This window comes from Nannospalax galili, unplaced genomic scaffold (assembly GCF_000622305.1).
Source record: "Nannospalax galili isolate Female #2095 unplaced genomic scaffold, S.galili_v1.0 scaffold429, whole genome shotgun sequence".
NCBI lineage: Eukaryota > Metazoa > Chordata > Mammalia > Rodentia > Spalacidae > Nannospalax > Nannospalax galili.
The window spans coordinates 5,464,779-5,474,411 of record NW_008360330.1 but is presented as its reverse complement, the minus strand read 5'-3'; the positions used below and the strand labels follow the sequence as shown (position 1 = coordinate 5,474,411).

At 41.3% G+C, this 9,633-nt stretch overlaps 1 protein-coding gene and 1 pseudogene across 2 annotated transcripts in view; both read right to left on the bottom strand.

Annotated features, from left to right (window-relative positions):
* The window catches only part of Ralgps2 (Ral GEF with PH domain and SH3 binding motif 2), a 199,505-nt gene that overhangs the window by 5,740 nt on the left and 184,132 nt on the right, over positions 1-9,633 (bottom strand). The gene's annotated exons all lie outside the window — the stretch shown is intronic.
* Positions 8,650-9,633, bottom strand: part of LOC103728011 — a 2,591-nt pseudogene continuing 1,607 nt past the window's right edge.

Sequence of the window (9,633 nt, the reverse complement as noted above, 5' to 3'; positions counted from 1 at the left end):
TTGGTCTTGAATTCATCCCAAGTTTATGTATATGGTATGAGATAGGAATCTAACATGACTTTCCTCCAGATACTGGGACAATTTCCCCACCACCATTTACTAAATCTTTTTTTCCCTGTGCTGCTGCTGACATCTTTTGAGGTCATATTTTCTCATTCTCATTTTCTTTTTTTTCTTTTCGTCTTTTTTAGACAGGGTCTCCTTATAGCCCCAGCTGCCCTGGAACTCACTATGTAGACCAGGCTGGCCTCAAACTCACAAAGATCCGCCTGCCTCTGCCTCCCAAGTGCTGGGATTAAAGTCATGCACCAGCACGAGCAGCCTTCATTTTCATTTTTTATATGATAAAATACACTTGAAATTTACCTTCCTCACATTTACATGTAGAGTTTAGAGTTGTTAAATACATCCATAATGTGCAATCGTCACTGGGGCCGCAATCTCTGTAACTTTTTATCTTGTAAAAATAAGTTCTATTTCCTCTCTTCCTCTCCCCCCCAGCCCCCTGGCAACCATCATTCTGCTTTCTGTCTCTATGGCTTTAACTAAATACTATATATACTTTTTTGAGACTGGCTTATTTCATTTAGCATATTAATACCCTTAAGGCTCATCCATATTGTATCATGTCAGAATTCTTTTGTAAAAAGATTTAAAACATTTTAATTTATATGTATGTATGTGTGCATGTGAGTGCAGGTGGCCTTGCAGGCCAACTCCCTGGAGTTGGGAGTTACAGGCAGTTGAGTTGGGTGCTGGGAACCTAACTAGGTCCTCTGCAAGAACATTTTGTGAAATTAAGCACTGAGTCATCTCTCTGGCCCCAGAATTCTTTTCTTAACATTCCATTGTGCAGCTACCGCCAGGTGCGGCAGCCCCTCCACTCTTCCGGTGCTGGGTGCTATCTCCCGGCACCGCTCTTCCGCTCCCATGGGCGCCGCCTGCGAGTGCAGGGGCACTGCCTCCTGGGCGCTGCCTCCGATCCCACAGGGGCACCTCTTGGGCGCCCCCTCCGATTGCAGGGGCATGGCCTGCGTTCCTCCCTGTGGCCGCAAGTTGTGGGAGCTCTTCTGCTCCCTCCTGGCTGGGGCCTCTCTTCGGCTCATTGTGGCACTGGCTCCATCATCGCTACTTCTGCCTGGCGGGGACCCCAGGGCTGGTGAGGAGACTGTGTCAGCGGAGCTGCAATTGACACAGATCTGGTTTATTGTAGAAGGGCACAAGCTTATATAGGGGTACAGGTCCAATAAAGAGGTTACAACTCAAATCTTTGGCAGGGCTGTGTTCTATCATCACATCACCAGTCAGACACCTCATTAGCATAATGGGTTTCAGGTTACTTAGGTTCCGGGTTTCCTTATGGGGCCTGGGTTCCTGGGAATCACGTGACCCAGGCTGTCTAAGTGTCATAATTTGGGATCTCAAGGGTGGTGATTAGGGAGTGGCAAGCTCTAGGCATCAGTCTCATGATATGCCAATGGAAGCAAATGTCACAAGGTGTTCCTTGTGGCTCCAGCAGTCTAGCCGTTGCCTGGAGCCTTCTGTATGGCTGTCAATAAGTCTTTCACCCTAGGCTCAAGCCTGTCTCCCACACCGTTGTATGTATATACCACATTTGACTTACCCATTCTTCTATTAGTGAGTTGTTTCTGTACTTCACTGCTATGGATCTGGGTATACTAATATCTCTTCAAGACCCTATTTTTTAATCTTTGGTGGAGCTTGGGATCAAACACAGGGCTTTGTGCATGCTGAACAACCACTCTATCATTGAGTTACATCCTTAGCCCTTCTAACATATGGCTTCTGTGAGATTTTTTTCCCTTCACTCTTTTAATATGGTGTATTACACTAATTGGTTTTTGTATGTTGAATCATTCCTCTCTTGCACTTGAGAATAAATACCACTTGGACATGATGTCTAATTTTTGTAATATACTGTTGAATTTGGTTTTCTAGTTTTAAAACAAAATTTATTTTATTATTGTGTGTATTTATGTGTGTAGAGTGTGTGCGATGGCTTGAATATGGAAGTCAGAGGACAACTTGGGGATTTCTCTCCTTCACTTTTATGTGGGTTCTAGGGATTGAACTTAGGTCACCAGGCTTGTGCAGCAAGTACTTTACCTGTTGAGCCATCTTTAAAAAAACACTTATTTTTAATGATTATATATTTGTGTACATGTGTGTGGGTATGTACATGAGTGAAGGTGCTTGTGGAGGCCAGAGCTATCTGATTCCCTGGAGCCGAAGCTACAGGTGGTTGTGAGCCACCGGACAGTGCTGGGAACTGAACCTGGGTTTGCTGAAAGAACACTTCTAACCACTGAGACATCCTCCTGCCCTTGTTGAGCCATCTAATGAGCTCCACCACTTTGGGAGATTTTTGTTGAAGATTTTTGCATCCATTTTATTTTTTTTAAATTTATTTTTATACTATATGCATATGTGTTTTGCCTGCATGTAAACGCACCTGTTGCTACAATGCCCAAAAAGCCAGAAGAGCATGTCGGATTCTCTGGAACTGGAGTTGCAGATGCTTGCTAACTGCCATGTGGGTACTAGGAACCAAATCTAGGTCCTCTGCAACAGCTGCCAGTGCTCTTAATCACTCCTGTCCACTCGTTTTGGATTTTTTGTATCAATATTAACTAACAGATATTGATCTATAGGGTTTTATTTTTTTGTGTCTGTTTATATCTCTTGTCTGGATTTGGTATCAGGGCAATATTGACCTCATAGAGTAAATTAGTGAATGGTTTCTCCTCCTTGAGTTTTCTGGAAAAAGTTTGAGAAGTGTTAGTATTAGTTTGAATGTTTGGTAGAATTCACTAGTGAAAACCCAGGACTTTTGTTGGCTGTGAGTTTCTTAATGACTAATTCTGTAATCCCTGCTAATTATCTATTCAGCTCTTCTACTTATTCATGATTTTTTGCCTAGGCTCTGTTTCTATTTTGTAGTTTATTCAACTTGATGCACATAATTGTTCATGGGACTCTATAATCCTTTGTTCCCTGTGAAATCAGTCATAATGTCCTCTTTTTCATGTAGGGTTTTAGTCTTTTTCTTAGCTTATCTACCTAACAGAGTTTATTTTATTGGTCTATTCACAAACTTTTCTGATTTTTATTGTCTTTTCTCTATTTTATCTCTGCTGTAATCTTTATTTTCTTCCTGTGAGATTTCTGTTTACTTTGTCCTTTTCTATTTTCTCTCTCTCTCTCTCTCTCTCTCTCTCTCTCTCTCTCTCTCTCTCTCTACATTTTTCTGATTTTTTTTCTCTTTTCTCTATTTTCTCTCTGCTGTATTCTTTTTTTTCTTTCTGAGATATCTCTGTTTTCTTTGTCTTTTTCTTTTTTCTCTCTCTCTCTCTCTCTCTCTCTCTCTCTCTCTCTCTCTCTCTCTCTCTTCCACCCCCATTTTCATCTGGGGGCTGATGGCTCAGTAGTTAAGAACACTGGATGTTCTTGCAGAAGACCCAGGTTTGAGTCCCAGCACCCACATGGCAGCTAACAACTGTCCACAACTCCAGTTCCAGGGGATCTTCTGACAGCCTCTTCTGTCCTCCACGACACGGGTGCACTTACCTACATGTAGGCAATACACACATACACAGAAAATAAAAATATTAAAAAAATATTTTTATCTGGTCTTTGAGAATTACAAGCATATATACAATGTCTCTTGATCACATTCCTCTCACATTCAAATCTTTCTAGCTCTCCCCCATGTCTCCCTCCCCACTGGGCCACTGTCAATCCTACTAGGGCCCACAACCCTGAAGAAAACATCCTTTCCCTCCCCTAGCAGACATCAGTTGTCAGTAGCTCCAGCTAGGGTTGGGGACTTGGGATCATGTGCCCTCCCCCATCCATGCTGGATTGTTAACTGGCTTGATCTAGCACAGGTAACCACAGTGGCTTTTGAATTCCTGAGTGCAAAGGCCTGGCCATGTCCAAAAGACACTTTCATAGAGTCCTGTCTGTCTTCTGGCTCTTACAAGCTTTCTGTCCCTTCTTCTGTGATGGTCTCTGAGCCTTGGGGCAGAGGTGGTGTGATACAGATGTCTCACTTATGGCTGAGCATGCCACAGACACTTCTTCTTTGCACTTTGGCCAGTTGTGAGTCTCTGTCTTAACCACTATCCACTGAAGAAAGGAAATTTTCTGAACCCCAGCACTCAGGAGGCAGAAGCAGGTGTATCTCTATGAGTTCCAGGCCAGCCAGGGCTACATAGTGAGATTCTGTCTCAAAAACAACCCCCTCCTTCCCCAGCAAAGAAGAAAGCAGCTTCTTTGATGAGGACCGAGGGCTGCACCAATCTAGGAATATAGATTAGTATTTAGAAGGCAGTTTAACAGTATTGAACATATTTCTGCCTGTAGAATGGGCCTTAAGTCCAATATTAAAAAAGTGGTTCGTTACCCCCTCAACATTCATGTCACCATTGAACTGATGGGCATATCTTGCGAGATTAGTTGTTTATTGCAGATCACAGGGTTCACAGATGGGTAAGGTTGTTGATGTCTTCCCCCCCCCCAACAGCCTGCATAGCACCTTTTAGTACTATGAAATTATCCAGCAGAGATTTCTCCATGTCCTATGACCAAAGTATGTGGCGTCTTCAGCAATAAGGTCTTACCATCAAGATGTGGTGGGCAATCAAAAGCAAAGACAATGCTCTGTATTGTTTTGAGGATTTTAGGACCCCCTTCCCCAACCAATAACTTGAAAGGAAGTATCCCACACCTGACACTGAGCTCTTTAAACATTTTAAAAATTATTTCTTATGAGTGTTTTGCCTGCATGTATGTAAGTGCACCCATGTCATGCAATGCCCATGGAGGTAAAAAGAAGGCGTCAGATCCCCTGGAACTGGCGTTATGGAGGGTTGTGAGCCACCATGTGGTGCTGGGAACTGAACCTGGGTCACTCTGCAAGAGCAGCCAGTGCTCCTGACCGCTGAGCCATCTCTCCAGCCTCTTGGTTCTGAGCTAGTTGACAACATATTATTTCTGAGAGGAGCATTATTTACTGTATAGAACTCCATTTAAACTCATTCTATGTATATCAACTGAACATAAATGCACTCCCCTGCCCCCACACTCACTCATTCTTTGGAAGCTTATAAAATAGGTTTCCATGTGGATTTTTCAAACATCTTCAATTATCCCTTTCCCAACCACTCCTGACCTACCCTTCCATCCCCCTCCCCACTTACACATTCCCCTTCCTATTATTCCCATCCCTCTTCATGCTATTTACATTCTACTGTACTTTTTAGCACCTCCCCAACCTCTTTCTAGTTTCCTGACTTCTAGAGGTTCTCCAAGTAAAACACAAATCTAAAAATTCAGATAGGATCCACATATGAGAAAGAACACATGACATTTGTGTTTCTGTGTCCACGTTACCTCACCCAGCATTATTTTTTTTCTAGTTCCATCCATTTACCTGCAAATTTCATGATTACATTATTCTTTACAGCTGAAGATATCCATCATGTAGTGTATATATGTACCATATTTTCATTATATTTCATTAGTTGATGGGCATCTATTTCTGTTTCCTACCTATTGTGACTAGAACAGCAATGAACATGGATGTATCTCTGTAGTAGGATATAGAGCCCTTTGGATATCTGCCCAGGAATTGTATAGCTGGGTCATGTGGGAGATCTATTTCTAGCTTTTTGAGGGACCTCCACACTGATTTCCATTGTGACTGCAACAGTTTGCACTCCTACCAATAGTGAATAAGGGATCCTCTTTCCCCACATCCTTGCCAGCACTTGTCATTTGTTTCCTTAATCCTGTCCATTCAGATTGGGATAAGTTATTTCAAAGTAGGTTTAATTTGTATTTTCCTGATGGTTAAGGATATTGACCACTTTAAAAAGTAGTTCTGGGGCTGGAGAGATGGCTTACTGGTTGTTCTTGCAGAAGACCTGGGTTCAAATCCCAGCACCCACACAGCAGCTAACAACTGTCTGTAATTCCAGTCCTAGGGGATTCAACAGCCTCTTTTGACCTCCATGGGTTTTGCATGACATGGGTGCACTCACTTACATGCAGGCAATACATGCAGACACATAAAATAAAAATAATAAAAATTTAAAAAGTAGTCCTTAGCCATTTTTATTTCTGCTTTTGAAAATTCTTCAATTTCATAGCCCATTTTAAAATCAGCTTATTTGTTTTCTTGGTGTTTCTAGTTTTTGGAGTCCTTTTATATTCTAGATACTAATTTTCTGTCAGATATATAGATGTCAATTTTTTCTCCATTCTGTAGGCAGCCTCTTCAAAGTTGTTTTGTTTGCTATACACGTTTTAATTTTATAAGATTTCTTTTTTTGTGTGTGTCTTTTTGAGACAGGGTCTCCTTGTAGCCCTAGCTGTCCTGGAATTCACTATGTAGACCAGGCTGGCCTTGAACTCACAAAGATCTGCCTGCCTCTGCCTCCCAAGTGCTGGGATTAAAGGTGTGCACCACCACGCCTGGCTCATAAGATTTCTATTTGTCAGTTTTTGGTCCTAGTTCCTTCATGACTGACATCCTAATCAGAAAGTCCTTACTTGAGCTTATATCCTAAAGTGTCCTCCCTACTCTCTTCTAGAAGTTTCAGGTCTAATATTGAGGTCTTTGATCTATTTGGAATAGATCTTTGTGCAGAATGAAGATAAGCACTGTTTCATTCTTTGGCATGTACTTATCCAGTTTTTCAAGCACAGTTGTTGAAGATGCTGTCTCTTCTCCAATGGCATCTTTGTTTAAAAAAAAATCAGGTGGCTGTAGTTATGTGGATTTATATATGGGTCCTCAATTCTATTCCACCGATCAAGATGTCTGTTTTTGTGCCAGTACCATGCTATTTGTACTACTATGGCTCTGTAGTATAACTTAAAATTAGGAATGGTAATACCTCCAGCAATGTTTTTATTGTTCAGTATTGTTTTGGTTATCTGGGCTGCTTTGTGCTTCCATATGAAGAGCTGGTTAGGAATTTGGATGGGAATTGCATTGACTCTGTAGACCGTTTTTTGTAGTATGGCTATTTTCACAATATTAATCCCACCAATCCATTAGCACTGGGAGGTCGCTCCATCCTCTGGTGTCCTCTTCAATTTTTTTCAGTGTTTTAAAATTTTCATTGTATAGCTCTTTCACTTCCTTGGTTAGGTTTATACCAAGCTATAACACTTTTTGCTTTTTATTTTTACATTTGTATGTGCGTGCGTGTGTGTGTGTGTGTGTTTGTGTAGGTCAGAGCACTACTTTTGAGAGTTGGTTCATGCCTTCCACCATGTGGGTCCTGGGGATCAAATTCAGATTATCCTGCCTGATAGCAATTCCTTCACTCACTTGCCAGCCCTCCAAATAGATGATTATGAGACTGGTTCCCTAATTTCTTTCTCAGTATGCGTGTGTTTAGTATATAGGGAGGCTACTGATTTTGGTAGTTCTGTAACCTGTCACTTTGCTGAACGTGTTTATCAGCTCTAGGAAGTTTCCTGGAGGTCTTTGGAATCTCAGGAATAGAGGTGTATCATCTGAAAATAGGGATACTTTGACTTCTTTCTTGTTTGTATCCCTTTTAGTTCCCTGTCTTATTGCTCTAGTTAGGTCTTCAAGCACTATACTGAATAGGAGTGGTGAGAGTGGGCACCCTTGCCTTCTTCCTGATCTCAGTGGAAATGATTTGAGGTTTTCTTCACTGAACATGATGGTGGTGACAGGCTTGTCAGATATAGCCTTTGTTTTGTTAAGATATGTTCCCTTTGCTGGGCGTGGTGGTGCATGCCTTTAATCCTAGTACTTGTGAGTTCGAGGCCAGCCTGGTCTACACAGGGAGTTCCAGGACAGCTGGGGCTACAGGGAGACCCTATCTCAAAACAAACAAACAAACAAACAAACAAAAACACGTTTCCTCCATTCCTAGTCTCTCCAGAATTATCACAAAGAGCTGTTGGATTTTTGTCAGGTCTTTTTTGCATTGAGATAGATGATCATTTGATTTTTATCCTTAAGTCCACTATGTAATGAATTACTTTATTGATTTATGTATCTTGAACCATCCCTGCAGGCCAGGATTAAAGTCAACTTGATCACAGTGAATGATCTTTTAGATGTGTCATTGAATTTAGTTTGCAATTATTGAGAACCTCTTATGTCTATGTTCATCTGGGAGATCAGCCTATAGTCTCCTCCTTCCTCAGTCTTCATCTGGTTTTTGTGTCAGGGTAATACTGACTTTGGAAAAATAGTTTGGAAGTGTTCTTTCCTTTTTCTGTTATATGGAATAATGTGTGAAGTATTGATGGTAGTTCTTCCTTGAAGGTCTGATAGAATTATGTGCTGATTCTATCTGGCCCTGGTCTTTTACCATGCTAGAAGTTATGGAGGATTTATGTTACAACACTTTAGAAAACCAGAATAGCTTTAGCTTAATAACTTGCACAGCAGAGAAAATTGTTAAATTCCTATCAAAGTCCAAGTATTTGTTCGATGTTCTGTGTGTGACTCTGTGATCTCCACAGGAAGATCTTCTGCAATAGGATATGCTCCTATATAATATTTAAAGTTGCTTGATTTCCTTATAATTACTCCACTGTAGACTTCTGGGGTAATCCTACATAGCAAGTCAGTCTTCATTTTAACAGGCCAGGGCTGGCCTCAACCCATTTTCCCTGCCCCTGCAGTCTCTTTGGCACCTCCTCTCACACCATAAATACTTCTTGCTAGTCCAGGACTTCCTCTGTGAATAACCAGCTGCACTATAGGGAGGAGCAGAACCCCTGCTCCTCTACCACCCCTTCTAGCTTCAACTTGAAGATCTTCATAACCATAGTATGGATCTTCATATCTACCACACAGTAATGGTAATCGTAACTGTAATAGTTATAATTTTCATAGCCATGATAATCTGGAGGCTATCCACAGCCATCTCTACCTCCACACCCATAACTGCTTGTTGGAGGGAGCGTACGAAGTGGATGATAACAGTAACTATCATAAATTTGATTTTTTGCTGCTCGCCTCTAAACTTTTCTTTCTTTCCTTTCCTGTTCTGATGGTATGGCAAAAACAATTTCAATATTTTCTCTTTCCAAGTCTTTGCCATTTATTTCTTCCATAGCCTTGACAGCACCACCTTGCTCATCAAATGAAAGCATAATCTTTGTTTCTTCACTCATTCCAGTTTCCCAAATTGACTAAATGCTTTTCTTAAAATGTCTTCTGCTCCAGTACTGGCAAGGCTGCACACAAACAGCACTTTCTCCTTTGTCATAGCTTCAGGATCAGGATCTTCCATAGAGCCCACTCAACACCTCCAATATTTCCCCAGACTTTGACTTTACCACTCAATGACCTATGCCTTCCTGGGCAGCTGTTTCTTGATCTTCATAATCAAGAAAGAAAAAAGTCTGTTTTTCTTTCTGTCATTTGGTTGTTGGTATAAAACGATGTCAGTGAGACCCTCTCTCACTTCGCTAAATTCTTCAGGACTCTGTCCCTTGGTTTTACTCTTAGGAATAGACCCTACAAAAGCCTATTTAGGTATCTGATATGCAGACACCCACAATGTGTTTTCCAGAACAGCCTTTCATACCAAAGTGCCATATATATATATA